Source organism: Piliocolobus tephrosceles, chromosome 17 (assembly GCF_002776525.5).
Source record: "Piliocolobus tephrosceles isolate RC106 chromosome 17, ASM277652v3, whole genome shotgun sequence".
Taxonomy (NCBI): Eukaryota; Metazoa; Chordata; class Mammalia; order Primates; family Cercopithecidae; genus Piliocolobus; species Piliocolobus tephrosceles.
This window is the reverse complement of record NC_045450.1, coordinates 11,591,612-11,619,168: the sequence shown is the minus strand read 5'-3', so window position 1 is coordinate 11,619,168 and position 27,557 is coordinate 11,591,612. Positions and strand designations below refer to the sequence as shown.

Genomic DNA, 27,557 nt, shown 5'->3' with positions numbered 1-27,557 from the left:
TGAGCCAATCGTCCTCAGCTTTCTCAGTGCATGGGTGGGCGGCGGGGGGGGGGGGGGGGGGCAGCAGATTGCCTAAGCCTGTTCCCCACCACAGCTGTAGTGACTTGATAATGACGCTTCCCCTGAAAGACACATCCGCGTCCTAACGCCCAGCACTTGTGAAGCTGATCTGATTTGGAAATAGGGTCTTTGCCAGGCCAGGTGCAGTGGCTCACGCCTGTAATCCCAGCACTTTGGGAGGCCGAGGCGGGCGGATCACGAGGTTAGGAGATCGAGACCATCCTGGTTAACATGGTGACACCCTATCTTCACTAAAAATACAAAAAAATTAGCCGGGCATTGTGGCGCGCACCTGTAATCCCAGCTACTCAGGAGGCTGAGGCAGGAGAATAGCTTGAACCCGGGAGGCGAAGGTTGCAGTGAGCCGAGACTGTGCCACTGCACTCCAGCCTGGCGACAGAGCCAGACTCTGTCTCAAAAAAAAAAAAAAAAAAAAAAAAGAAAAGAAAGAAAATACGATCTTTGCAGATGTCATCAAGTTAAGAATCTCGAGATGAGATCATCCTGGATTTAGGGTGGGTTCTAAACCCAATAACAGGTGTCCGCCTAAGAAAAACGCAGAAAGAGCTTTAAGTCACAGACACAGGGGAGAGAAGGCGGCCATGTGGTGACCGGGCACCGTGGCTCACACCTGTAATCCCAGCACTTTGGGAGGCTGAGGAGGGTGAATCCTTTGAGCCCAGGAATTCGCGACCAGACTGGGCAATGCAGTGAAACCCCCTCTCTACCAAAAATACAAAAAAATTAGCCAGATGTGGTTGCGTGTGCCTGTAGTCCTGGCTACTTAGAAGGCTGAGGATCACCTGAGCTCAGGAGGTTGTGGCTGTAGTGAGCTATGTTCATGCCACTGCACTCCAGCCTGGGCAACAGAGTGAGAGCCTGTCTCAAAAAAAAAAAAAAAAAAAAAAAAAAGCCATGTGCAGAGTGATGCAGCCCCCTGCCCCAGGATGCCTGGAGCCATCAGAAGCAGAAAGAAGCAAGAAAGGACCCTCCTCAGATCCTCCAGCGGGAGGTGGTCCTGATGACATTTTGATTTCAAGCTTTTAGACTCTAGAACAGAGAATATATTGCTGTTGTTTGAAGCGCCTCAGTTTGTGGTAATGTGATAATTGCAGCCACAGGACACTGATACCTCACCTGTAAGCAACTTCTCCTGCAGTGCACTCACCCCGTGGCAACCCTGTGATTTATTTTCTGCAGCCCTGAGTCCAAATCCCAAGTCCACCACATGCTACGGGCAGGTGACTTTAACTCTGTTAAGCCTCGGTTTCTGCAAATGTAAAACAGGGACAATAATATCAAAAATAAGCAGACAGTGCTTAAATGAGTCGGGTGCAAAGAGAAATGATTGCTATTATGGTGGCCACTGCTACTCACGGGAGGCCACCTCTTGTCCATGCATCAAAGGTAATGGCAGGCCAGGCACCGTGGCCCATGCATGTGATCTTAGCACTTTGGGAGGCTGAGGCGGGAGGATCGCTTGAGGCCAGGAGTTCAAGACCAGCCTGGCCAACATAGTGAGACCACCCCAACCCCTGTCTCTAGAAAATAAAATAAAATAAAAACATTATCTGGACGTGGTTGTGGGTGCCTGTAATCCCAGCTATCTAGGAAGCTGAGGTGGGAGGATTGTGGTGAGGCTGAGGTGAGCTTTGATCTCACCACTGCACTCCAGCCTAGGCGACAGAATGAGACCCTGTCTGACTACCAAAAAAAAAAAAAAAAAAGTTGGCCACGGGCAGGTAGGGGAAGGCACTGCCGCCTGAGACCCCTGAAGCTGTAGCGCAACAGGGATTCCCGTGTGCCTGGAGCAGGCGGGGCACAGGAGGTGGGTCGTGTGGTTTGCAATGAGGCCCAAGGGGTGTCCCCGCCACAGCAGGGCCTGCGGAAGGCTGGGATTTGTCATCAGGGCTTTCGGACATCATTGGCGAGTCTGAAGCACTTTCAAAGTAGCACTCTGGCCAAGGCCAGGGCCAGACTGCCTGTACCTCCTGCCAAGTGGCTCCTCAGAGAGGACCCAGCTTTGTGCCCCAAACCAATCAATTGGTCATGCCAGCTGGGAGTACTTTTCCAACCATAGGGGCTGAGGCTAGGAGGGGAAGGTGGGGAAGCCAGGACTCCCAAACACAGAAGTCTGGATCCCCCCAAGGCCAGGGGTCTGGTTCCTTTCTGGACTCTCATGACCTCCATTTTGCCGGGGTCCTGTGTGCCCGCCTTGCACTCGATGAGAAGGAGCAAGACCTGACCCAGGTAGAAGTGCACTCAGCGCCTGTGGGTGTTGGAATGAGTTCAGGAAGACACCCAAACTCCTCCTCTTCCCTCCCCAACACCTGGTGACTGATGGTAAATCTCCCACCATAGCGGCCAGGCCTGTGACACTTGGAGATGTTTGCAAAGCCATGATTTGTTGAGCACTTGCCATGCGCCCGGCTGTTGGGGAGAAAGCGCCTAGCACATGGCCATGGTGATCTGTACCGCACCCCATGAGCTGTGCACCTCTGGAGCTCCACACAGGAGACTTGAGTCAACCCAGAATCAAGATTCGAACCCAGCTGCCTCTGCCTCTGAAGCCCTGGGCCCTCAAGCACTGAGCTCAGGAGTGTCTCTTTTTTTTTTTTTTTTTTTTTGAGACGGAGTCTTGCTGTCACCCAGGCTGGAGTGCAGTGGCCGGATCTGAGCTCACTGCAAGCTCCGCCTCCCAGGTTCACGCCATTCTCTTGCCTCAGCCTCCCGAGTAGCTGGGACTACAGGCGCCCACCACGTTGCCCGGCTAGTTTTTTTGTATTTTTTAGTAGAGACGGGGTTTCACCGTGTTAGCCAGGATGGTCTCGATCTCCTGACCTCGTGATCCGCCCGTCTCGGCCTCCCAAACTGCTGGGATTACAAGCATGAGCCACTGCGCCCGGCCAGGAGTGTCTCTTCAATTCTTCCCACCCCGGCTGCAACTGGTTCACAAGCTCCTTCCCCAAAAGCAGGTGTGCAGCCAAGAAGAGGAAGGAAGGGGCCGGCGGCTTCGAGTGTAGGCGCTGACTGCTCACAGCTGTGTTTCCCACCCCTCACTCACCCTTCTTGGCAGCCCAGAGGGACCCCAGAGGGACTGACTGGCCAAGGACAGGTCCTCAGCAGGGCCCCCTTGCCTCCGGGCAGGACTGACTCAGAAAACTCATGCTTCAGACCTGCCCTGGGATCAGGTCTCCAGCTGGGACCTGTCTGCTGTTCTTCCTCCTGCCCCTTGTCTCCTTACTCCCCTCTTCCGAGAACCCTCACTTCCAGAAAACCACATGCACCCACATCTCCATCCCAGGCTCTGCTTCTAGGGAACCTCAACTAGGATGAGGTCGTGTCTGACTTCCCGGCTGAGTGCCTTCCCCAAAGTCCTCAGTGTCCTGCAGACAGAGCCTCCTTGCCTGCGCTCAGCCTTCTGAGCCTTCCTCATCTGATGCCTGTGAAGCTCCCTTTGCTGCTGAGGTCCTGGGTGCCAGCCCAGCACTTGGTAAGAGGGGGTGAGGCCGGGTGCCGTGGCTCATGCCTGTAATCCCAGCACTTTGGGAGGGTGAGGCGGGAGGATTACTTGAGGCCAGGAGTTCAAGGCCACCCTGGGCAACATAGTGAGATGCCATTCTCTAAAAAAACTAAAAAAGGCTGGAAGCGGTGACCCACGCCTGTAATTCCAGTTCTTTGGGAGGCAAAGGCGGGCAGATCACTTGAGGTCAGGAGTTCGAGACCAGCGTGGCCAACATGGCGAAACCCCATCTCTACTAAAATAGAAAAATTAGCTGGGCATGGTGGTGTGCACCTGAAATCCTAGCTACTAGGGATGCTGAGGCAGGAGAATCACTTGAACCCGGGAGGTGGAGGTTGCAGTGAGCCGAGAACATGCCACTGTACTCCAGCCTGGATGACAGAGCAAGACTCAATCTCAACAAATAAAAAGTTAAAAAAAGAAAAAAATAATAGCTAGCCGTGGTGGCACATACCTGTAATATCAGCTACATGGAGGCTGAGGCGGGAAGATCCCTTGACCCAAGAAGTCTGAGGCTGCAATGAGCTATGATCATGCCGCTGCACTCCAGCCTGGGCAACAGAGCAAGATCTTGGCTAAAAGAAACAAAAAAATTTAAAAAATACAAAGGGTCAAGACCAACTTTGTCTTTTCCCTTTGATTGGATACCTTCAGTAAATTTTAGCAAGATCTCCGGATGTCTCCTTGTGCGCCGAGAGCATCTACTGGGTGTTGATCTGGGTTGGGCATTCTGTAAAGCGTTTACTTGGAACTCTAGAAAGAGTTCTCAGGACTCTTAGCTAGAAGAGAAAGGAGAGAAGATGCGCGGACATGGAAAATCTGGGGCGGCCCCAGGTATAGCAAGTTATCTGGGGCCCCACCAACCTCAGGGCTGGTTGGGACTGGGATGAGTCATGGTTGTTGGACAGGATTACCTGCTTGAGAAATGAACGAGGTCTTATTTGGGTATTGATTCATTGCAACAGAATGGGAGGTATTTTTCCCTTCCTGTGAATCTTTCAAGGAGCAACTGTGTCTTTGTGTTCTGCAGGACTGTGCTTGTACTTGGGCCAATGGAGAATCACAGGCTTTTTTTTTTTTTTTTTTTTTTGACAGACTCTCACTTTGTCACCCAGGCTGGAGTGCACTGATGCAATCTCACTGCAACCTCCGCCTCCTGGTTTCAAATGATTTCCTGCCTCAGTCTCCCAAGTAGCTGGGACTACAGGCGTGTGCTACTACGCCCAGCTAATTTTTGAATTTTTATTTATTTTTTGAGATGGAGTTTTGCTCTATTACCCAGGCTGGAGCACAGTGGCACGTTCTCGGCTCACTGCAACCTCTGCCTCCTGGGTTCAAGTCATTCTCCTGCGTTAGCTTCCAGAGTAGCTGGGGCTACAGGCATGCACCACCACACCTGGCTAATTTTTGTATTTTTAGTAGAGATGGCATTTTGCCATGTTGGCCAGGCTGGTCTCGAACTGCTGACCTCAGGTGATCTGCCCACCTCCGCCTCCCGAAATGCTGGGATTATAGGCGTGAGCCACCGCACCCAGGCCTTGTGTTTTTTTAAGTCTAGTACATTAGTTAGGATGAATAGTAGAATGCTGCAAAAACCAGAATCCCACTGGAATTGGCTTATGCCATTGCAGAATGTATTGTGTCACTGGGAAGTGGGGAGGGCAAGAGCTTCAGGCCTGGCTGGATCCAGAAGCTCAGACCATGCTGTCAGGGATCTGTCTCCATCTCCAAGCCCTACTGTTCTCCGCGTTGGATTCATTCTCCAGTGGGCTTGCTCTACCTTCTGGTAAAGATGGTGCCGGACAGCTCCAGGCTTTCATCTCACCAGCCTTGTAAACAATTCGTCTTATTCCAGGAGCTCCAGCAAGGGTCTTGGGGTTGATTGTCACTGGCTCAGCTTGGATCACATGCCCTCATCAGTGGAGCAATCACTGAGGCTCAGGAGATGCTGGGTAGCAACTGGCCAGCCTTGGTCATGTGCATGACACAGCCCCTGGGGCTAGGAAGGAGAGATGCTTCTGCAGCAAAGGTAAGAGAGGCCGTCTACACCTGGGTTCCTAGGGGGATGGGATCAGGTTGGAAGAAGCTTGTTTAGCTAGGTTTGGTGGTGCATGCCTGTAGCCTCAGCCACTTGGGAGGCTGAGGTGGGAGGATCACCTGAGCCCGGGAGGTAGAGGCTACGGTGAGCCAAGATTGTGCCACTGTGCTCCAGCTTGGGTGACAGAGCAAACTTTGACTCAAAAACAAAAAAGAAGCTTGGCAGGGGGTGTCTGGGAAGGTAGGCATCTGAGAGGCAAGGGCTTTCCCCCTGTAGCAAGTGGGGGCTCACTCAGATTCTATCCGGCTTAAAGAAGTGAAGTTTCCATGGAAGAGTAAGGATACTGAAATGTAAGATGCAGGAAAAAAATCGAAGTGGAGAGGCCCTTTGTAGTTGACCTAGAACCATGTTATGAGTGATGCATTAGGTCAGTGTTCAGGGTAACACTCTTCTGCATTAAAATAGGAAATAGAAACATTTTGGATTTTAAAAATAATTTGTCAGCTGTGCGTGGTGGCTCATGCGTGTAATCCCAACACTTTGGGAGGCTGAGGCAGGTGGATCTCTTGAGGTCAGGAGTTTGAGACCAGCCTGGTCAAAATGGTAGAGCCCCTCTCTACTAAAAATACCAAAAAAAAAAAAGAAAAAAAAAATTGCCCGGTGTGGTGGCAAGTGCCTGTAATCCCAGCTACTCAGGAGGCTGAGACAGGAGAATTGCTTCAACCCAGAAGGTGAAGGCTGCAGCGAGCTGAGATCGCACCACTGCACTCCAGTCTGGGTAAAAGAGGGAAACTCCGACTCAAACAAACAAACAAACAAAAATTGTTTCAGCCAGGTGCAGTGGCTCACGCCTGCAAATCCCAGGCCAAGGTCAGTGGATTGCTTGAGCCCAGGAGTTTGAGACCAACCTGGGCAACATGGCAAAATTCCATCTCTACAAAAAATACGGAACAATTAGCCGGGTGTGGTGGTGTGCACCTGTAGTTCCAGCTACACGGGATGCTGAGGCAGGAGGATCACTGGAGCCCAGGGGGGTCAATGGGGTCAAAGTTGAGGTGAGCAGCTCCAGCCCAGCCCAGGCGATAGAGTGATACTCTGTCTCAAAAAAAAAAAAAAAAAAAAAAAAAGGCTAGGTGCGGTGGCTCATGCCTGTAATCCCAGCACTTTGAGAGGCCGAGGCAGGCAGATCACAAGGTCAGGAGATTGAGACCATCCTGGCTAACACAGTGAAACCCTGTCTCTACTAAAAACACACACAAATCATTCGCTGGGCGTGGTGGCAGGCACCTGTAGTCCCAGGTGGAGGCTGAGGCAGGAGAATAGCGTGAACCCGGGAGGCAGAGCTTGCAGTGAGCCAAGATCATGCCACTGCACTCCAGCCTGGGCGACAGAGTGAGACTGTCTTAAAAAAAAAAAATTACGAAAATTAGCAGAGCATGGTGGTATGAGCCTGTCGTCCCAGCTACTTGGGAGGCTGAGGCAGGAGAATCACCTGAACCCGGGAGGCAGAGGTTGCAGTGAGCTGAGATTGCGCCACTGCACTCCAGCAAGACTCTGACTCACTGTATAAAAAGAAGTTTTTTGTTTTGTTTTTTTAAAGTAAAGTAGTGGGATCTTTCTCACAAGCATTGGGGAACTAATTCATACCATTTATTGGAGCAAGTCCTAATTTCTGGAACTTTCGTCAGTCAGCCCAGTCTCTGGAACTCCTGAGAAAGTTACTAAGCGCATGGGATCTGGAATTGACTCCCAGGTTCAAATCCTGGCTCTGCCACTGTTTAGCTGTGTGACCTTAGGCAGGTCACCCAACCTCTCTGTGGTTCCATTTCCTCATGGGCACTGGGGATCATGAGGTTTACTGCCTCGTAGGACCATTGTGAGGATCCGATGAGGCTCCAAGAGCTTAGGGGACTTGTCTGTGTCTCAGGGCTGGAGTTAGAACTAGCTTGGCTGACTCCAGGTTCTGGGCTCTTTCTGTCTCCGGCGTGGGCACACGGCAGTGGCTCATTGACTGTAAAATGAATGAATAAATGAAAGATTAAAAGGGAAGGTTGATCTCTTTCTGCTCTGATTTCTGTCACTGGATTCCTTCAGCACACAACCTAGGGGAACTCAGAATTTCCTAAGAAGCCTGTCTTAGACTTCGTTCCCCCAGAGGCTGATACTGAGACAGAAATTTGGACGCAAATTTCTGGAGTTTATCTGGAACCAGGCATGGTGGCTCACACCCGTTATCCCAGCACTTTGGGAGGTGGAGGTGGGCAGATTGCTTGAGCCCAGGAGTTGGAGACCAGCCTGGGCAACATGGCGAAACCCTGTCTCCACTAAAAATGCATACGTGAGCCGGGAATGGTGGTATGTGCCTGTAGTCCCAGCTACTCAGGAGGCTGATGTGGGAGGATTGCTTGAGCCTAGGAGACAGAGGCTGCAGTGAACCAAGATTGCACCACTGCATTCCAGCCTGGGTGAGAGAGTGAGACCCTGTCTCAAAAAACAAAACAAAACAAACAAACAAACAAAAAAACCCAGTTATTTGGGAGGTGATCTCGGGAGACACCATCATCACAGCAGACCACATTGACCTTCAGAGAGTCGCGGCCAGTGCTTCGTCTCCACCCTCCAAATTTCACCCATCTTCCTCTTGTGGACAACTCTAACCAGAACCATATGCGGAGGGAGTTCTGGGAAATTGAGTTATCAGCTTTGATGAGTTGACACAGCACAGTTCACCCCAGCAGTTTGTCTTACCTTCCTGGGTCCTCCAGTCTAGAGCTGGTTGGTTGGGACACCTTGGGTCTCCTTCACGTGACCTCTCACCCTCCTGGGAGCTCTTAGCCTTCTTGTGGGATAGTCTTATGGGGCAGTCTCAGGCAGCATGCCAGGAGGGTCAGAGTGGAAACCAAGCCTCTTAAGGCTTAGCCTCAAAATTTATAGTGTCACTTCCACCATATTCTATTGGTCAAAGCAAGTCTCGAGACCACCCAGATTTGCGGGGTGAGGAAATAGACCTCTACCTCTTGACGGGAAGAGTTGCAAAATACCGTGGCCGTGTTTTTCACTTTTAGTTGATCACACTTCCCTTCCTGAAGATGTTTACTGCAGACTGTTGGAAATGTATCATGATAAATCTATAAACATAGGGTGACAGTGAACATAAATGGAGCCCCTCTAGAGATGTGCAGTGCACAACCTGTGCAACTGTCACAGCAGCCTTACTGTGCAAGATGTCATGGGACTCACCTGTTCTTCTCACGTGCCCCACTGTGGTAGGCATCTATTATTTTTGAATGTCAGCATCTAGTGCTCCTTCTGAGGGCAGTAACTACCCATCTCCATTTCTATTCTAGTGAGCCTGACAGTCTCAGACTCCAGGGAGGGGCTTGTTATCATGAATTCTATCGCTGTAACCATAGATATTGACCAGAGGATTGGCACGTGACCCCCACTGGACCAGTGAGATTCAGTCGTGGGATTTTGGCTGGAACTATTGGAAAATAAATATTCTCTTTCCACCAAAAATGTTTAGTTGGTTGGGGATAAGGCTGGAACTGCTGGAGGCCCTCTTTGACCCTCTGAGGGAAAGGCCTACCTGATAATGAATGATATAATCACAGAGGAGAGCAGAGGCAAAAAATGGAGAGAGAGAAATTATTTATTTATTTATTTTTGGTAGAGATGAGGTCTTACTATGTTGCCCAGGCTGGTCTTGATCTCCTGAGCTTAAGAGATCCTCCTGCCTCGACCTCCCAAAGTTCTGAGATTACAAGTGTGAGCCATCACATCTGGCCAAGAGAGTGATTCTTCTTTTAAAAAAATTAACAAAAAATGTTTTTGAGATGGAGTGTTGCTCTTGTCACCCAGGCTGGAGTGTAATGGCACGATCTTGGCTCTTTGCAACCTCCGCCTCCTGGGCTCAAGAGAGTCTCCTGCCTCAGCCTCCCAGGTAGCTAGGATTACAGGCACCTGCCACCACAGCCAGCTAATTTTTGTATTTTTAGTACAGACGGGGTTTCACCATGTTAGCCGGACTGGTCTCGAACTCCGGACCTCAGGTAATCTGCCCACCTCGACCTCCCAAAGTGCTGGGATTACAGGGGTGAGCCACTGTACCTGGCCGAGAGAGATCCTTTTTTTTTTTTTTGAGACAAAGTTTCGCTCTGTCACCTGGACTAGAGTGCAGTGGTGCGATCTCAGCTCACCACAACCTCTGCCTCCTGGGTTCAAGTGATTCTCCTGCTTTAGCCTCCTGAGTAGCTGAAACTATAGGTGTGCGCCATCTTGCCTGGCTAATTTTTGTATTTTTAGTAGAGACAAGGTTTCACCATGCTGGCCAGGCTGATTTTGAACTCCTGACCTCATGATCTGCCCGCCTCAGCCTCCCAAAGTGTTGGGATTACAGGTGTGAGCCACCACGCCCAGCCTGAGAAATTCTTGATGATGGCATTTGTGCTCCTGGATTCACCTATGCCTGAAGTCCTTACCACAGACTTGCCAACTAGATGAGCAAATAAATTCCCTTTGCTATCTAAAAAATATATTCGACTGAGCACGGTGGCTCATGCCTGTAATCCCAGCACTTTGGAAGGCCGAGGCAGGCAGATCACAAGGTCAGGAGATCGAGACTATCCTGGCTAACACCGTGAAACCCCGTCTCTACTAAAAATACAAAAAATTACCCGGGCGTGGTGGTGGGCATCTGTAGTCCCAGCTCCTTGGGAGGCTGAGGCAGGAGAATGGTGTAAACTCGGGAGGTGGAGCTTGCAGTGAGCCGAGATGGTGCCACTGCGCTCCAGCCTGGGCCACAGAGTGAGACTCCATTTCAAATATATATATATATATATATATTCATTATATGAAACTATACAACTAATTGGGTCATGATGACGATTAAATGAACTAATGATATACGAAATACCTGGTTCACAGAGGCCCACGAAAAGTCTGCTCTCAGAAATTTCTTTCTCTTCCGTGAATGTAGCTCCCACTTAAAATCCACTAAGCATATTCCACAGTTTAGAGCAGGCATGGGTGGTTTTGGGCGGTTCAGAACAATAAACACACAAAACTGAAATTTCACATCACCACCTACCTCTCCAGTATCCTTCAGGACACCTTGTATTCTTAATTTACATTCTGAAAAGACAGCAGAAAAGCAATGACTTTAAATAACCCCGTGAAATGGTGCAAAAGCAATGTCAAGAGACACCGTTTTTGTTTTCTCTGCAAGAGGAAAGAAGGGGGCTGTGTAGGGAGGTGGAAATCTGTAAAGACAGCCTCCTCCATCTGCACAGAATTAAAACGAAGTTCACAAGCGTGCGGTCTAGAAGTGACTCTCCCGTGACTGCTGCCTCTTCCCTGGGGCACTCCAGCTGCCCCGGGTTTGTTTTTCCTGGGCCTGAGCTCAGATGTCAGGCAGGCAGAAGGGCCTTGGGATCTCTCTCCACCCAGGGAGCAGGGGGAGGCCGCAGGCAGCTTGGGGTCTGTGTGTTTGGGAAAGCGTTCAGGCGGTGTTTACTCTGGGTCTCTTGACCGTGCCAGGCAGTCCAGATGCTTCCAGCTGGGGTCCCATGAGCAAGTCACACCGCCTGGCTTATGGTGGTACCTTCTCTGAGCTGTCGCCACCAGGCTGCCAGGGCAAGTCTCCCAAGCACACCCTCCGTCCACATCCCCACTGCCTCCACCCTTTTCAGCCACCAGCAGCTCTGAATTGCCAAGGCCGAGGGCCGGAGCGGGCCTGCAGACATGTTTTGTTTCATTTTGTTCTGCATTGTTTAATCTGAGCTGGCAATGAACCCTCAGAAGGTTTCACGAGAAACTTTGGATCTTGGTTTCTTTTGAAAAAAATGGGAAGGTCTTGCCTTCCCACCCAGCAAAAATGGGCTGCAGAGATGTAGCAGCTGGTTTCTTATCTTAGTTTGCATTGCCCCAGAGGCTCTGAGAGCAGGATCTTAGGATCTGGGTGCCAGTGGTTTACTAGGGAGGGGGTCTTAGGAAGCACTCACGAGCAGCTGGGAAGAGAGTCAGGGCAGGGAAGGATACACACACACTACAGGGTGTCAGGGAGCTGGCCACTCTTGTGGGCAGCTGGGGCTGCATCCTGCCGGGGACTCCAGGGGAGCTGTGTAGAACACCGGTTGTGCTTCCTGTGGGGTAAGAGGCTAGGATGTTTCCTTCTGACTCCTGTCCATCCTTGATGGAGGGAGTTAATACCAGTCTGTTCTGCACGTAGGCCAAGAAGAAAGCTTCAAGTAGAAAGTCATGGGTGGGCCAGGTTTGGTGGCTCACGCCTGTAATCCCAGCACTTTGGGAGGCTGAGGCAGGAGGATGGCTAGAGCCCAGGAGTTAAAGATCGGCCTGGGCTACATAGCAAGACCCCATGTCTGCAAAAAATATAAAAATTGGCTGGGGTTGGGTGCAGTGGCTCATGCCTGTAATCCCAGCACTTTGGGAGGCCGAGGTAGGCGGATCACCTGAGGTCGGGAGTTCAAGACCAGCCTGATCCTCATGGAGAAATCCCGTCTTAAAATACAAAATTAGTTGGGCGTGGTGGCACATGCCTATATTCCCAGCTACTCAGGAGACTAAGGCAGGAGAATCACTTGAACCTGGGAGGCGGAGGTTGCAGTGAGCCGAGATTGCACCATTGCACTACAACCTGGGCAGTAACAGTGAAACTCTATCTCAAAAAAAATATTAACTGGGTGTGGTGGAATGTGCCTGTAGTCCCAGGTACTCAGGAGGCTGAGGTGGGAGGACCACCTGAGCCCAGGAAGTTGAGGCTGCAGTAAACCATGATGGCACCACTGCACTCCAGCCTGGGCAACAGAGTGAGAACGTCTCAAAAAAGAAAAGTCACTAATGGCAAGCTGAGGGTGCAGTGTTGACATGTCCTGGAGCAGCAGCTGCTGAGGGAGGTGTGGGCAGGACCGTGACAGCGCCTGCTGCGCCTGTTACATGGGGCCTTGCCCTTCAGTTTGTCACAGTTCCTACCACTCCGTATTGTCTGTCTCCCTGACCAGAGGCTGAGAATAAATTCCTAATATCATCATACTTGTGCTGCCAATTCTTTCACAGAATAGAAATGACCTGTTTTTTCCACATCACCTTCAAAAGTGGGAAAGTGGGCAGGCCGCAGTGGCTCACGTCTATAATCCCAGGGCTTTGGGAGGCTGTTTTAGGCATTCTTGCATTGCTGTAAAAACATACTTGCGACTGGGTAGGCGGGTGCGGTGGCTCATGCCTGTAATCCCAGCACTTTGGGAGGCCGAGGTGGGCAGATCACGAGGTCAGGAGATCGAGACCACCCTGGCTAACAGGGTGAAACCCCATCTCTACTAAAAAATACAAAAAATTAGCCGGGCGTGGTGGCGGGCACCTGTAGTCCCAGCTACTCGGAAGGCTGAGGCAGGAGAATGGCATGAACCTGGGAGGTGGAGCTTGCAGTGAGCTGAAATCGCGCCACTGTACTCCAGCCAGGGCAATGGAGAGAGACTCCGTCAAAAAAAAAAAAAAAAACCCAAAGAAAACAAACAAAATAAAACATACCTGCGACTGGATAATTTATAAAGAACTGAGGTTTACTGGTCTCACAGTTCTGCAGGCTGTACAGGAAGCGTGCTGCTGGCCTCTGTTCAGCTTCTGGGGAGGCCTCAGGAAGCTTACAGTCATGGTGGAAGGCAGAGGGGAACAGGCATGTCCCATGGTGAAAACAGGAGCAAGAAAGAGTGTTGGGAGGAGAGCCACACTTTTTTTTTTTTTTTTTTGAGACAGAGTTTCGCTCTTGTTGCCCAGGCTGGAGTGCAATGACGTGATCTCGGCTCACTGCAACCTCCACCTCCCAGGTTCAAGCAATTCTCCTGCCTCAGACTCCCTAGTAGCTGGGATTACAGGCATGAGCCACCATGCCCGGCTAATTTTGTATTTTTAGTAGAGACTGGGCTTCTCCATGTTGGTCAGGCTGGTCTCGAACTCCCAATCTCGGGGTAATCCGCCCGCCTCAGCCTCCCAAAGTGCTGGGATTACAGGCATGAGCCACTGCACCCAGTAAGGGGGCCACACTCTTTGAAACAACCAGATCTCCTGTGAACTCAGAGCAAGAGCTCATCACCAAGGGGATGGCCCAACTCAATCGTGGGGGATCCGCTTCCAGGATCCAAACACCTCCCACCAGGCCCCACCTCCAACATTGTGGAGGATTACATTTCTTCACTTCTTTTTTCTTTTTTTTTTTTTTTGAGATGGAGGTCTCACTCTGTCCTCCAGGCTGGAGTGCAGTGGTGCGATCTCAGCTCACTGCAGCCTTTGCCTCCCAGATTCCAGCAATCTCTCTGTCTCGGCCTCCCAAGTAGCTGGGATTACAGGCGCCCACCACCACACTCGGCTAATTTTTGTATTTTTAGTAGAGACAGGGTTTCACAATGTTGGCCAGGCTGGTCTCGAACTCCTGACCTCAGGTGATCCACTGACCTCAGCCTCCCAAAGTGCTGGGATTACAGGCATGAGCCACTGCACCTGGCACGGATTACATTTCAATGTGAGATGTAGTCTGGGACAAATATCCAAACTATATCAGAGGCCAAGGTGGGAAGATCGCTTGAGGCCAGGAGTTTAAGATCAGCCTGGGCAACATAGCAGGACCCCATCTCTACAAAAGAAAAATTAAAAAAAATCAATCAGATGTGGTGGCATGCACCTGTGGTTCCAGCTACTCAGGAAGCTGAGTCAGGAGGGTGGTTTGAACCCGGGAAGTCAAGGCTGCAGTGAGCTATGATCATGCCACTGCATTCCAGCTTGGGCAACAGACTGAGACTGTCTCAAAATAAAAAAGGGAAAGTGGAATATAAGCCAAGAATGCCCTGTGGTTATAATCGCTTGCTTCTCCCGTTTCTGTCTCTTGCCTGACCCCTGAAGAGGACTGAGTTGGCAGCTTCTCGCCATAGGGTGAAGTGCACATGGGTCACATGACATTTAGGGCCTTTGGAGCACTGGTCTTTGCCTCATCATGCCATGTGGAGACGCGTCCTCTGAGCCCAGCAGTGCTGGTTTTTTTTTGTTTGTTTTTTGTTTTTGAGACGAAGTCTTGCTTTGTTACCCAGGCTGGGGTACAGTGGTGTGATCTCGACTCACTGCAACCTCTGCCTCCCAGGTTCACACGATTCTCCTGCTTCAGCATCCCAAGTAGCTGGGATTACAGGTAAGCGCCACCATGCCCAGCTAAATTTAGTAGAGAGGGGTTCTTGCCACGTTGGCCAGGCTGGTCTCGAACTCCTGACTTCAGGTCATCCTCCCGCCTTGGCCTCCCAAAGTGCTGGGATTACAGGCGTAAGCCACCGCGCCGGCAAGTGCTGGGTTTTGTTTTTTTGGTTTTTTTTGAGACTGAGTTTCGCTCTGTCGCCCAGGCTGGAGTGCAGTGGTGTAATCTCGGCTCACTGCAACCTCCGCCTCCCAGGTTCACGCGACTCTCCTGCCTCAGGCTCCTGAGTAGCTGGGATTACAGGCACCCACCAACACACGCCACCACACCTAGCTATTTTTTGTATTTTTAGTAGAGACGGGGGTTTCACCATGTTAGCCAGGCTGAACTGGTACTCCTGACCTCGTGATCCGCCCGCCTTGGCCTCCCCAAGTGCTGGGATTACAGGCGTGAGCCACCGCGCCCGGCCAGTGCTGGGTTTTTAATTTGCAGCTCTATGAAGAGTCCTCTCCCCACTCCCGTAAATGCTCCACCCACTGGGAGGCGGGGACAACAGCCACTGGCTCCATGGCCAGAGAGAAACTATCTTGCTATTAGCCCATCGCACGCAACGAAAGCCTAGGGGGCCCATCAAGCACGCTGTCCAGATTCTGTGACGCCATCTGCATGGCCAGCAATTTAATTGAGTTTGGACAGAAGCTGCCCACAGTTAGTGCAGACTGCACGGTCAAAGGGCTCAGTCCCACAGGACTGCTCCCACTTCAGACACCAGTGCAAATGGCGTCCCCAGGCTACCCCTACTTCTGCCTGGCTGATTACAAATTCAGGGCTCTCCCGAATTTGTAGCAGGTGCCAGGGGAGGCACCTGCTACACTAGTATTTCTGCCTGCAATCTAGACCAGCACAGTGGCAGAATAGAATGTCCCTTCCAAAGGGGAAAAAGTTTGTGCATAAATGGAGAGAAGAAACAAAAATAGCTGGAGGTAAAAGGGTGAATAAATAAATGGGTTATGGCCAGGTGCAGTGGCTCATGCCTGTAATCCCAGCAGCTGAGTGGGGAGGATCACTTGAGCCCAGGAGTTTGAGACCAGCTTGGGCAACATAGTGAGACCCCATCTCTGTGAAAAAAAAAATTTTTTTTAAGCTGATTGTGGTGGCATGCACCTGTAGTCTCAGCTGCTTGGGAGGCTGAGGTGGGAGGGTCGTTTGATCTCGGGGGGGTTGAGGATGTGGTGAGCTATGATTAAGCTGCTGAACTCCAGCCTGCTTGACACAGTGAGACCCTGTCTCAAATAAATAAAATGAATGAATGAATGAATAAATAAATAGCTTACAGAAGGAAGGATATTTAATGTTACATTAACACCTTCAAAGAGGCTTAGATCAAGAGATGGCATTGTCCCTTGGCTCAGTTACACCAGATGCCTGCAAGATTGAATCCATGTAGGCCAGGCACGGTGGCTCACCCCTGTAATTCCAGCATTTTGGGAGGCCAAGGTGGGTGGATCACAAGGTCAGGAGTTTGAGACCAGCTTGACCAATGTGGTGAAACCCCGTGTCTACTAAAAATACAAAAATTAGCTAGGCGTGGTGGCATAAGCCTGTAGTCCCGTTTACTCGGGAGGCTGAGGCAGGAGAATCCCTTGAACCCAGGAGGCAGAGGTTGCAGTGAGTCGTGCCACTGCACTCCAGCCTGGGTGACAGAGCAAAGCTCCGTCTAAAAAAAAAAAAAGAGTAAATCCATATATTGCTGGGACCAGCCCTGCTTTTGGAACTTGATAAGACAGAATGGAAGCCTGCAAGCCTGGGCAGCCTTAACCTAGGGGACATTTTCATACATTTCAAGGGATGGTGGACTGTATCATTAAGGACTGATGGGATTTTAGCAATGTGCTGGCTTCTTTTTTTATTTCTATTTATGTATTTTTTGAGTTGGAGTCTCGCTCTGTTGCCCAGGTTGAAGTGTATTGGTATGAGCTCGGCTCACCACAACCACTGCCTGCTGGGTTCAAGCAATCCTCCTGCCTCAGTCTCTCAAGCAGCTGAGACCACAGGCTTGCGCCACCACGCCTGAATTTTTGTATTTTTAGTAGAGATAAGGTTTCACCATGTTGACCAGGCTGGTCTCGAACTCCTGACCTTTCAGGTGATCTGCCTGCCTCGGCCTCCCAAAGTGTTGGGATCATAGGCATGAGCCACTGCACCCTGCCAGCATCCTTTTTTTTTTTTTTTTTTTTTTTTAGATAGAGTCTTGCTCTGTTGTCCAGGTTGGAGTGCAGTGGCTCAATCACAGCTCACTGCAGCCTCAACCTCTTGGGCTCAAGTGATCCTCCTGCCTCAGCCTCCTGAGTAGTTGGGACCACACATGTGCATCACAATGCCCAGTAAATTTTTAAGAATTTTTGTAGCGATGCGGTCTTCCTATGTTGCCTATGCTGGGCATCTTTTGGCATTTATGATCATCTGACTGTAAGGGATCTGTGTTCAAAGGCCAGAGGGTAGTCTGTGATATTGTGATACAACAGGAAATATGTATTTGGTCTTTGCCTCAGATACCTGACAGAGCTTCTAAGATCCTTGTAATTTCCTGAGTGGCAAAGATGAGAGGTACATCTTTTGTTATTCATAATAAGCCCCTTTCTTTTTTTCTTTTTTTTGTTTTGTTTTGTTTTGTTGAGACAGGGTCTCACTCTGTCACGCATGGCTGGAGTACAGTGGCACAATCATAGCCCACTGCAGCCTCAACCTTCTAGCCTCAAGCAATCCTCCCACCTCAGCCTTCCGAGTAGCTGGGACCAGAGTCACTCGATACCACGCCTGGCTAATTTTTAAAAATTTTTTTGTAGAGATGGGGTCTCACTATGTTGCCCAGGCTGGTCTCAAATCCCTGGCCTCAAGGGATCTGCCTGCTTCAGCCTCCCAAAGCACTGGGATTCCAGGTGGGAGCCACGGTGTCCAGCACTACTACAGTTTATTATGAAAGATACAAACTGCCAAATGCAGAGGAGCATAGGGTGGGGTCTGGAAGGGCCCCGAATGTAGGGCCACTGTTCCCGTGGAGTTGGGGGGCCCCACCTCCCAGGTAGTGGATGTATTTGCCAACCTGGGCACTCCCGGAAACCTATGTCGTGGTTCTTAGTGACGTTTCATTACGTAGGCATAATTGATTAAATCATGGCCATTGCTGATTAGACCCAATTCCTAGTCCCTCTCCCCTCCCCAGAGGTGAGGAGGGGGTGAACTGAACCTTCTAACCCTCTAAGCATTCCAAAGCTGTCTAGGTGCCCGACACTGAGTCATCTGGAGTCATCTCATTAGCATATGAAAGAGACTTTAATCATTGAGGAGGGTCCAAGGGCTTTAGCAGCTCTGTGCCAGGAACCAGTGACAGGGGACAAAGACCAAATAGATGTCTTTTATTATACCACATAGGTCTTCACTTTTCTTTTTTTATTGCTTTATTCTTTTTTTTTTTTTTTTTAAAGACACAGTCTCGCTCTGTCTCCCAGGTTGGATTGCAGTGGTGCAATCTCGATTCATTCCGCCTCCCAGGTTCAAGCAATTCTCCTGCCTCAGCCTCCTGAGCAGCTGGGATTACGGGCATGCACCACCACACCTGGCTATTTATTTATTTGTTTATCGAGACGGAGTTTCACTCCTGTTGCCCAGGCTGGAGTGCAATGGTGCGATCTCGGCCCACTGCAACCTCCGCCTCCCAGGTTCAAGCGATTCTCCTGCCTCAGCCTCCTGAGTAGGTGGGATTACAGGCATGTGCCATCATGCCCAGCTAATTTTTGTATTTTTAGTAGAGACGGGGTTTCACCATGTTGGCCAGGCTGGTCTTGAACTCCTGACCTCAGGTAATCCACTCGCCTCAGCCTTCCAAAAGTGCTGGGATTACAGGCATGAGCCACCCCGCCCAAGGTCTTTACTGAGTGGTTGCCCATGCTGTTTACACCCCAGGGGAGATGGGGCTCTGGTGTCACTTCTCTTTCTGGAATCTGCATTCTTTCCTCGGCCGCTGTCTCCTGGGACTTTCCTGCCTCGTTTTCTCCCAGAGCCCCAGCTTGGTCTCTCCCTCCTTCTTTTGTTCATTCATTCATTCTCCCAGTGTGTACCGACTGGGCGTCCACCCCATGCCAGCTGCTGAGCTGGGTGCTGGAGAAGAATCTGTGAGTGAGGCACTCAGACCCGGCCTGTTGGGTTCGTGCCCAGCCCCGTCCAACAGCGGGCCGCAGGGTCCTGGAAGCCGTGCATTCGCTGTCATGACAATCACTGAACTGACTCCCTGCTGTTAGAACTGCCTGATGTCTAGAACAGAGCTGGTCCGGCTGCAGGGTAATGCATGCCACTAGGCAAGTTTAGATTTTCTAGTAGGCATATCAGAGGAAGTAAGAAGATATTTGTAACAGCTAAAAGGTGAAAACAAGCCGGGCACACTGATTCATACTTGTGATTCCAGCACTCTGGGAGGCCAAGACGGGAGGATCCCTTGAGCCCTGGAGGTGGAGGTTGCAGTGAGCTGAAGTTGTGCCATTGCATTCCAGCCTGGGCACAGAGTAAGACCCCATCTTAAAAAAAAAAAAAGGGCTGGGCACAGTGGTTCACGCCTGTAATCCTAACACTTCGGGAGGTCGAGGTGGGCAGGTCACTTGAGGTCAGGAGTTCGGGACCAGCCTGGCCAACATGGTGAAACCCCGTCTCTAGTAAAAATACAAAAATTAGCCAGGCCTGGTGGCACGTGCCTGTAATTCCAGCTACTTGGGAGGCTGAGGCAGGAAAATTGCTTGAACCCGGGAGGTGGAGGTTGCAGTGAACCAAGATCATGCCACTGCACTCCAGCCTGGGCGACAGAGTGAGACTCTATCTCAAAAAAACAGAAGAAGAAAAGAAAGGCCTCCAGAAGGACCAGCCCTCTGACACCTTGATTTCGGACTTCCAGCCTCCAGAACTGTGACAATCAGTTTCTGTTGTTTTAAGCCACCCAGTTTGTGGTCATTTGTCCCAGCATCCGTAGGAGGGAGAAAGGAGAGTGAGAGAAACTGGGACGCTCTTCTGAGCCTGCACAAGCCTCAGCTGCCCCATCTGTACAATGGGCATAACGGCTCCACTCTTGACTGGTGTTGCTGGGAATGAATGAGATGGGTCATGTGCAAATGTCCAAATCTCAGGGCCTGCCAGGGAGCAGAGGAACCCCACAGAGCACAGGCATTGATCTCAACTGTCGGTTCCATTTTAGAGATAAGGAGATAAACATTCAGCAAGAGAAGTGGCCCGCCCGGTCATCTGACAACATGTGGCAGGGCGAGGCCAGAGCTTGGAGTGTGAATCCTCGTTTCTGAGATGTCCTTTCTATCTGGGCTTTTTCCCAGCCACCTCTGTGCCCTTGATTCCACCAGTGTGAACTGCCGAGCCAGCACACGCCACATCCTCCGTCTTGCTGTGCCCCCTGCAAGGACAGCCTTCCTGCTCCTCTCCCACCTAACTCTGACTTAGCCTTCAGTAAGAGCCACTTCCTCCTGGAAGCCTCCCCTGACTGCCCTTACCCTCTGGGAGCTCTCCTAGGAGACCAGCTTAAATTAGCAGGGGCCCCACCCTCCAGGAATTGTCGGTTCTAGGGGAGACTGTGAATCACCGATGTCTTCAAGGTGGGGCAGGTCTAAACAGACGGAACAACACTCTCTGGCCCTCAGACCCGGTTGTGTCTGAATTACCCAGATGGTCAGGAGAAGGCAGTCCTGGGACTTGGCATCTGGCTACATTGCTTATTCCCCCAGGTGACCCAGGAGCTCTGGTTTCTCTGTCAATGTGAGTGTCCAGTCTCTCTCACTCCATCCCATGGGGATCCAGAAGTGGAAACAAAAACTAGATGATCTTGAGGTCAGGAGTTCGAGACCAGCCTGGTCAACGTGGTGAAACCCCATCTCTGCTAAAAATACAAAAACTACCCGGACGTGGTGATAGGTGCCTGTAGTCCCAGCTACTCCGGAGGCTGAGGCAGGAGAATCTCTTGAACCCAGGAGGTGGAGGTTACAGTGAGTCAACATTGTACCACTGCACTCCAGCCTGGGCAACAGAGCGAAACTCCGTCTAAAACAAATCCCAAAAAACAAAAACAAAAAAAATCCAAAGAAAAACCTAGAGTGAAGCACCCGACTGGCTGACCTTGCCCATCAGGAGGCACCCAGGCCATCAGCTGTGCCCCACAAGGACCGCTTTTGTAGGTTTCGGAGGTCAGGATTCTAGGGGACACAGCAGGGTCCCACAAGCCTTCAGGAGCCATGGGAGACCCTGAGATGGTGCCCAAGAGCCTCTGGTGTAACCGAACTTTGTTCCACAGTGAAATCATTCCCCAAGAGGGCTGACTCATCCTCCAAACATCTCTTTTCAGTCTGTCCTTGTCCCTCCGCCCTTCTCAAGGACGTGGACAAACAGAGATGTCAGGGGAGAATGGGGTGAGGGCGTGGGTGGCCAGTTCTGGGCTGGGAATGGGGTGGGAAGGTCTGCTGTCTCTGCGAGGGCTCCTGCCCAGACCTTGGTAACTTTCCATCCAGGTTCTCTGTGCATGTGAGTGACCTGAGCTGGGCTGGCCCTGACCGCCCACTGGCCGCATAAAGTGCAGTTCGCTCTAACCGCAGGTGACCCACACGACGTCAGACAGCCGTTCCCACAGAAACCTGCTGGGAGTTGCCCAATAAGGCCCTTCCTTCCTCATTCTTCACCTGCCTTCCAGAGAGCCCAGGACAAGCCAGGGAGGGAGACACGTCTTCACCAACTCTCCAGGCTGCCCCCCAGGTGGTCCCATTTCACAGGCATGATGAGGACAGTGCAGCCAGAGGCCACAGCGGCTCCCAGGAGTCACAGACTCCCTGGGCTGGGAAATGACCTGGTCTGACTCACTGGAGAGACCCCTGTTTTAGATCCGGGCTGAGCAAGCCTGGCACATGGTTGACTCTCCTGAGGTTTGGCGGTGTGGGCAGTGCCAGGAGATCCTTGGGCTTTGAGACCCTGTTTTTCCATCCTCTCCGTGACATGGCTGTGTGGGCGCCCACATATCCCTCTTTGCCAGGCGGGTGGTGATTTCAGAGCCCCGAGGGGAAGAAGGAAGCCATTAAGCTTCATTGGATGGGGATTGTTGTCACACTCCATGTCCTGTAGGACTGCACGGCAGTCAAAATGGGAGGGCCGGGCACCGTGGCTCACACCTGTAATCCCAGCATTTTGGGAGGCCGAGGCGGGTGAATCACCTGAGGTCAGGAGTTCGAGACCAGTCTGGACAACATGGTGAAACCCCGTCTCTACTAAAACTACAAAAAAATTAGCCAAGCATGGTGGCGCACGCCTGTCATCCCAGCTACTAAGGAGGCTGAGGCAGGAGAATCGCTTGAATCCGAGAGGCGGAGATTGCACTGATGCGAGATCGCACCATTGCACTCCAGCCTGGGCAACAGAGGGAGACTCTGTCTTAAAAAAAAAAAAAAAAGAAAGAAAGAAAAGAAAAAGAAAAAGGAAAAATGCTTGGAGGAAATTTGCTCCCAATTGACTGGGTGGTAAAAAGTGTTGTCGTAGGGATGTCCTCTAGGGGAAAGGTTGCTAGATTTAGCAAATAAAAATGCAGGATGCCTGGTTAAATTCAAATCTCAGAGAAACAACAAATGATGTTTTAGTATAAGTATATCCCAGGCTGTATTTAGGATATGCTAAAAAAGTATTCACTGTTTCTCTGACATTTGAGTTTAACTGGGCTTCTTACATGTATGTTTTGCAGACAGGGTCTCGTTCTGTTGCCCAGGCTGGAGTGTAATGGGGTGATGTGCCACCACGTCTGGCTAATTAAAAAAAATTTTTTTTTGTCGCACTATGTTGCCCAGGCTGGTCTTGAACTGCTGGCCTCAAGTGATCCTCCTGTTTCAGCCTCCCAAATTACTGAGACATGAGCCACTATGCCTAGCCATGTACTGTATTTTTTTCTGGAAACTGTATCTGGGAGGTAGGGTGACCTACAGATTTTTAGGCGCCTTCTTCTTGACTTTTCCTCCCTCCTCCTACCCCTTTGATTTCGGTAGCTGGGAGAGAGGGGTCCTAAGTATTTCAATTAGGACTGACACTGTAATGAGGTCTTGTTCTGTCTTCCATGTACAAACTGGCCACTGATTCACATTTCCCCAGCCCCACCCAAGAGTGAAGGCTTGCTCCCATGAGCCAGCTGGTCCCCCTCCTGTTACATTACAGGCTGCCTTGAATGGTTGTCTGAGTTGTACACAGCATGACTCCATACTTCAGAACAGTGCCTCCTGCATTTATGCAGTGCACAACCTGCACAACCTACCATAGCAGCCCTGTTTCCACTTCTAGGTTATGACCACTGGGCGATGGTTTTTTTCCTCTTTTTTATTGCTCAAGGTGGGCTCCATCCCATTGCTCCCTTGCTCGGGGGAAAACCTGAGCACTCTGGGAAGGCACTGTGGCAATATCTGAAGACAATTGAGCTGCCAAGCCATGTGCACAGAGTTGTTGATTCTCGGGCCAACCTGATATCTGCTGGAGGGACACTCCACTCCCTTCCCACTGCCCAACGTGCAGGCTGGGGCATGAGGGACCAGAGTAAAGATATCCTGCCTGCCCGCCCACCACGTCCTTTCCCGATCCTCACTCCCACCAACCCTCCAACCTAGGCATAATTTTAGAAACTTAATAGACCCCATGCCAGACATTCTTGGCCTGGAGCCTGCGGGGGCAGGTCCTGAAAGAAGACAGACATTTCTTTCTTAGGCCTTGCCGATAGAGATCCTCTGTTTTCCCCTGGAACAGGTTTCTGAGGGACCATTGTGTGCGGAGGAGCTGCTCACACAGTTGCTTCTTTGTGGGGTCCCCCCACCACCCAGTCCTCCTGGGCTGGATTATTTTGCAGGGTGAGTCCCAGCTTCTCTGTGCTTCCCTGAGCCCCCCCAAAGCCATCAGTAGCAGTGGGGACTAGGGTGGGGAGGACTGAAGGCTGCAGAGATGGGTGGCCGTAGGGAATCCTTTGCAAATCATTGGGGTCATTGGGTGCCTTGAAACTGTGAATGACAGGCGGGGACCTCTGGGTCTGGAGACAGAAGGTGGGGTGTGATTCCAACATCCGGTGCTTAGACAACAGTGAAGATTTGTTTCCATCACTGGCTAGGAAAGCCTGGTCTTTTCAGTTCGGATTTCAAGGAAATCATTCCTGCGGCAGACATTCTGGAGGCTTCTGGAGTGTGAGGGAGAAGTGGGCAGGAAGGAGGCATGCCGGGAACAAATGTTTACGGTCCCTCGAATGGCAGGCACTGCCTGCACGTGTCCCCCTCAACCCTAGCAGATGGGGGCTGCTGAGGCTCTGGGAGGTGAAGTGACTTGCTCACGGTCATGCAGCCAGGAAGTGGCACAGCCAGTCCTGCAGCCTGAAGCGTTTGCTCCCTTTATCCCTTTTTCTTTTTTCCAGGAGTGTTTTGGATACGAAATTCACATACTGGACAATTCACCCATTTACAGCATACCATTCAGGCCAGGCACCGGTGGCTCGTGCCTGTAATTCCAGCACTTTGGGAGGCCAAGGTGGGTGGATCACTTGAGGTCAGGAGTTCAAGACCAGCCTGGCCAACATTGTGAAACCCCATCTCTACTAAAAATACAAAAAAAAATTTAGCTGGGTGTGGTGGCGGGCGCCTGTAACCCCAGCTACTCAGGAGGCTGAGGCGGGAGAATCGCTTGAACCCAAGAGGTGGAGGTTGCAGTGAGCGGAGATCTCACCACTGCACTCCAGCTTGGGCGACAGAGTGTGTGAGACTCTGTCCCAAACAAACAAACAAGTATACTATTCAAAGGCTTTTCGTTTACAGAATTGTGCAACTGTAACCACTGTCAGTTTCAAAACATTTTCTACAGCTTCAAAAGATTTTCTACAGCTTCAAAAGAAACTTCGTCCCCTTTAGCCATCGTTGTCTGATTCCCTTGTTCCCGCAGCCCTACAACCATGAATCCGCTTTCTGTCTCTATGAATTTGCCTGTTCTGCACATTTCACATCAATGGAACTGTATACTATATGGGTTTTTTTTTTTTTTTTTTTGTTGGTCTCACCCTGTTGCCCCGGCTGGAGGGCAGTTCACTGCAACCTCTGCCTCTTGAGAGATTCTCGTGTCTCGGCCTCCCGAGTAGCTGAGACTAGAGGCGTGCGGCACCATGCCCAGCTAATTTTTGTATTTTTAGTAGAGATGGGGTTTCACCCTGTTGGCCAGGCTGGTCTTGAACTTCTGATTTCAGATGATCCACCAGCCTCGGCCTCCCAAAGTGCTGGGATTACTAGGCGTGAGCCACCGTGTCTGGTCCCCTGGGGCATTTTGCCCCTGGCTTCTCTCTCTGGGTGTCCTGTTTCCAAGGTTCATGCATGATGCAGCCTGTATCAGTGCTTTACTCCTTTTTACGACTGAATAATGCTCCGTTGTATGGAGAGACTGGATTTTGCTCACGCACTTGTCTGTCGTCGGACATTTGGGGTGTTTCCACCATTTGTGTCGAGTTTCCTATGAATTTTTAGGTTTTCAGTTCTTGTGGGAGTTCCCAACTCTTAAGCAAGCTGCTCAAATTCCTGCCTACAGGCTTTTGCTCATGCTGGGATTTCCCTACCTGGGAACTGCCCTCCCCTTTCCCCACCCCCAGTAGAATCCAACTGGTTCCGCAGGACCCAGCTACATCCCTTTCCTCACTGCTCCCCATTCTTCCTACTATAACGAGAGGCAGGAAGTCTTTCTGCACTTGATCCTTTACCCTGGGCGGTGCTTGCTGTGTAATCTTGGGCCACTCGCTCAGCCTCTTTGAACCCCAGCGGGGTTTATCTGTGATGCAAGGATGTAATTCTGATCCCATGGGGGTGCTAGGAGGATCAAGGTGGCAAGAGCTCTGTGTCCTTGAAGCCTGGAAAGGGATGATGTATTGGGGCAGGCATTAGTTTATTTCTTCAGCCAGCTGTTTCTGCTAAGTGCCAGCTTCATGCCTGAGGGGGTTTACAGTTGTAAAACCATAATGATTCTGCCTTCAGGGAGCTGGGACAGGGATTCTCAACTGGGAGAGAATTTGGTCCTAGGGGACAAATCTGGAGATGTCATCTGGAGACATCTTTGGATGTCACGATGCGGGGAGGAGTGCTACTGGTTTCTAGAAAGAGGTCAGCGATGTTGCAAAACCTTCCATGATGCACAGGAGAGCTCCCGTAGCAATGAATGACCTGGCCCCAAATATTGATAGTGCCGAGGCTGATGAACCCTGGTCTAGCGATGTTATTGTTATTCATTCATTTTTCATGTGTGCATGTATTTACTAAATTTTTTTTGCATTCACAACTCTTGCCTTTTTCCAAGATGGAATCGAGGTAACTTACAAAGATACCAACAAAACAACAGGATTTTTAAAATGAGGACGTTGAGGTAGAAAACAGTAAGAAGGAAGGAACTTTTTTTTTCCAGGAATGATACCCAAATTAAAGTGCACTACTTTCAGAAGTGGGTCATACGTTTGGCTCTGAGCTTCCTAGTGGCCAGAGCAAAAAGAGAAAAAATTAATTTCAAGATTCTCACTGACCCAAACTTGAAAATAAATTAAGAGCTTAAGGGAAGTCCAGCCTTCTTAGGTGTGAAGGAGTTTTCTCCTACAGGCCCTTATACAGGGGCCAAGGCAATGTGCTGGAGCAGACAGCACTGTTGTCAACACAGCTCTGCAGGGAACATGATAGTGAGTATCACATTGCATCCTCTGATCTAGGCCTGTGATGCAAGGCTGAGGCCAGCTTGGCAAGGCGGCTATACATCGGGCACCTGCCCTGAGTGTGGGGGTTCACTTTCCCAACTTCAGAAGAGAAAGTATGGTCCACACTGCAGGCAGTTCAGAATAGCAATGGAAGCCAGGGCTCTGGAGTCAAACCGGCTGGGGTGAGGATGTGAATTTACTCCCAAATGGTGGTGTGACCTTGGGCCATTCCTGAAACCTGTCTGAACTCAGTTTCTTCATCCATACTATAGGACAGGAATAGTGAGGTAGGCCGGGCGCAGTGGCTCACGCTTTTAATCCCAGCACTCTGGGAGGCTGAGGCAGGTGGATCACCTGAGGTCAGGAGTTTGGAACCAGTCTGGTCAACATGGCGAAACCCCATCTCTACTAAAAATACAAAAAACAAAAAAATTAGCTGGTCATGGTGGCGGGTGCGTGTAGTCCCAGCTACTCGGGAGGCTGAGGCAGGAGATTCGACTAAACCCGGGAGGTGGAGGTTGTAGTGAGCTGAGATCGCGCCACTGCACTCCAGCCTGGGCATGTTGTAGTTTTGTGGTTGCAGGCATACCTCAGAGATACTATGGTTTTGGTTCCAGACCACCACAATAAAGCAAAAATTGCAAGAAAGCAAGTTGCAGAAATTCTTTGGTTTTCCAGTACATATAAAATTAAAATCAGCAGTAAGCCTGTTTCACTTTGTTCTTCACGTGTGTACTTTCTTTTTTTTTTTTTTATGTGTGTACTTTCAATTTCCTTCAGGAACTTTTTTGGCCGGGCGAGGTGGCTCATGCCTGTAATCCCAGCCCTTTCGGAGGCCAAGGCAGGTGGATCACTTGTGATCAGGAGTTTGAGACCAGCCTGGGCAACATGGCAAAACCTCGTCTCTACAAAAAATACAAAAATTAGCTGGGCATGGTGGTGCATACCTGTAGTCGCAGCTACTTGGGAGGCTGAGGTGGGC

The 27,557-nt window shown here is 50.6% G+C and overlaps 1 protein-coding gene and 1 long non-coding RNA gene across 3 annotated transcripts in view; one reads left to right on the top strand and one right to left on the bottom strand.

The window, feature by feature from the left end:
* The first annotated feature begins 3,394 nt into the window (after positions 1 to 3,394).
* LITAF (lipopolysaccharide induced TNF factor) overlaps positions 3,395 to 27,557 on the top strand; it is an 80,548-nt gene continuing 56,385 nt past the window's right edge. Inside the window, exons 1-2 of the mRNA XM_026446646.2 lie at positions 3,395 to 3,553; positions 5,439 to 5,612. The gene's annotated coding sequence lies outside the window, so the exon portion shown is untranslated. The remainder of the gene's footprint in view (positions 3,554 to 5,438; positions 5,613 to 27,557) is intronic.
* LOC113219635 lies at positions 4,108 to 8,597 on the bottom strand. 2 transcript variants are annotated; one of them, XR_003306609.2, is made up of 3 exons: positions 8,370 to 8,597; positions 7,269 to 7,632; positions 4,108 to 4,158 (listed from the first exon to the last, which is right to left on the bottom strand). It is a non-coding gene; the product is annotated as an uncharacterized LOC113219635 (long non-coding RNA). The 2 variants fall into 2 exon arrangements; XR_003306608.2 differs by lacking the exon at positions 4,108 to 4,158 and adding an exon at positions 5,196 to 5,640.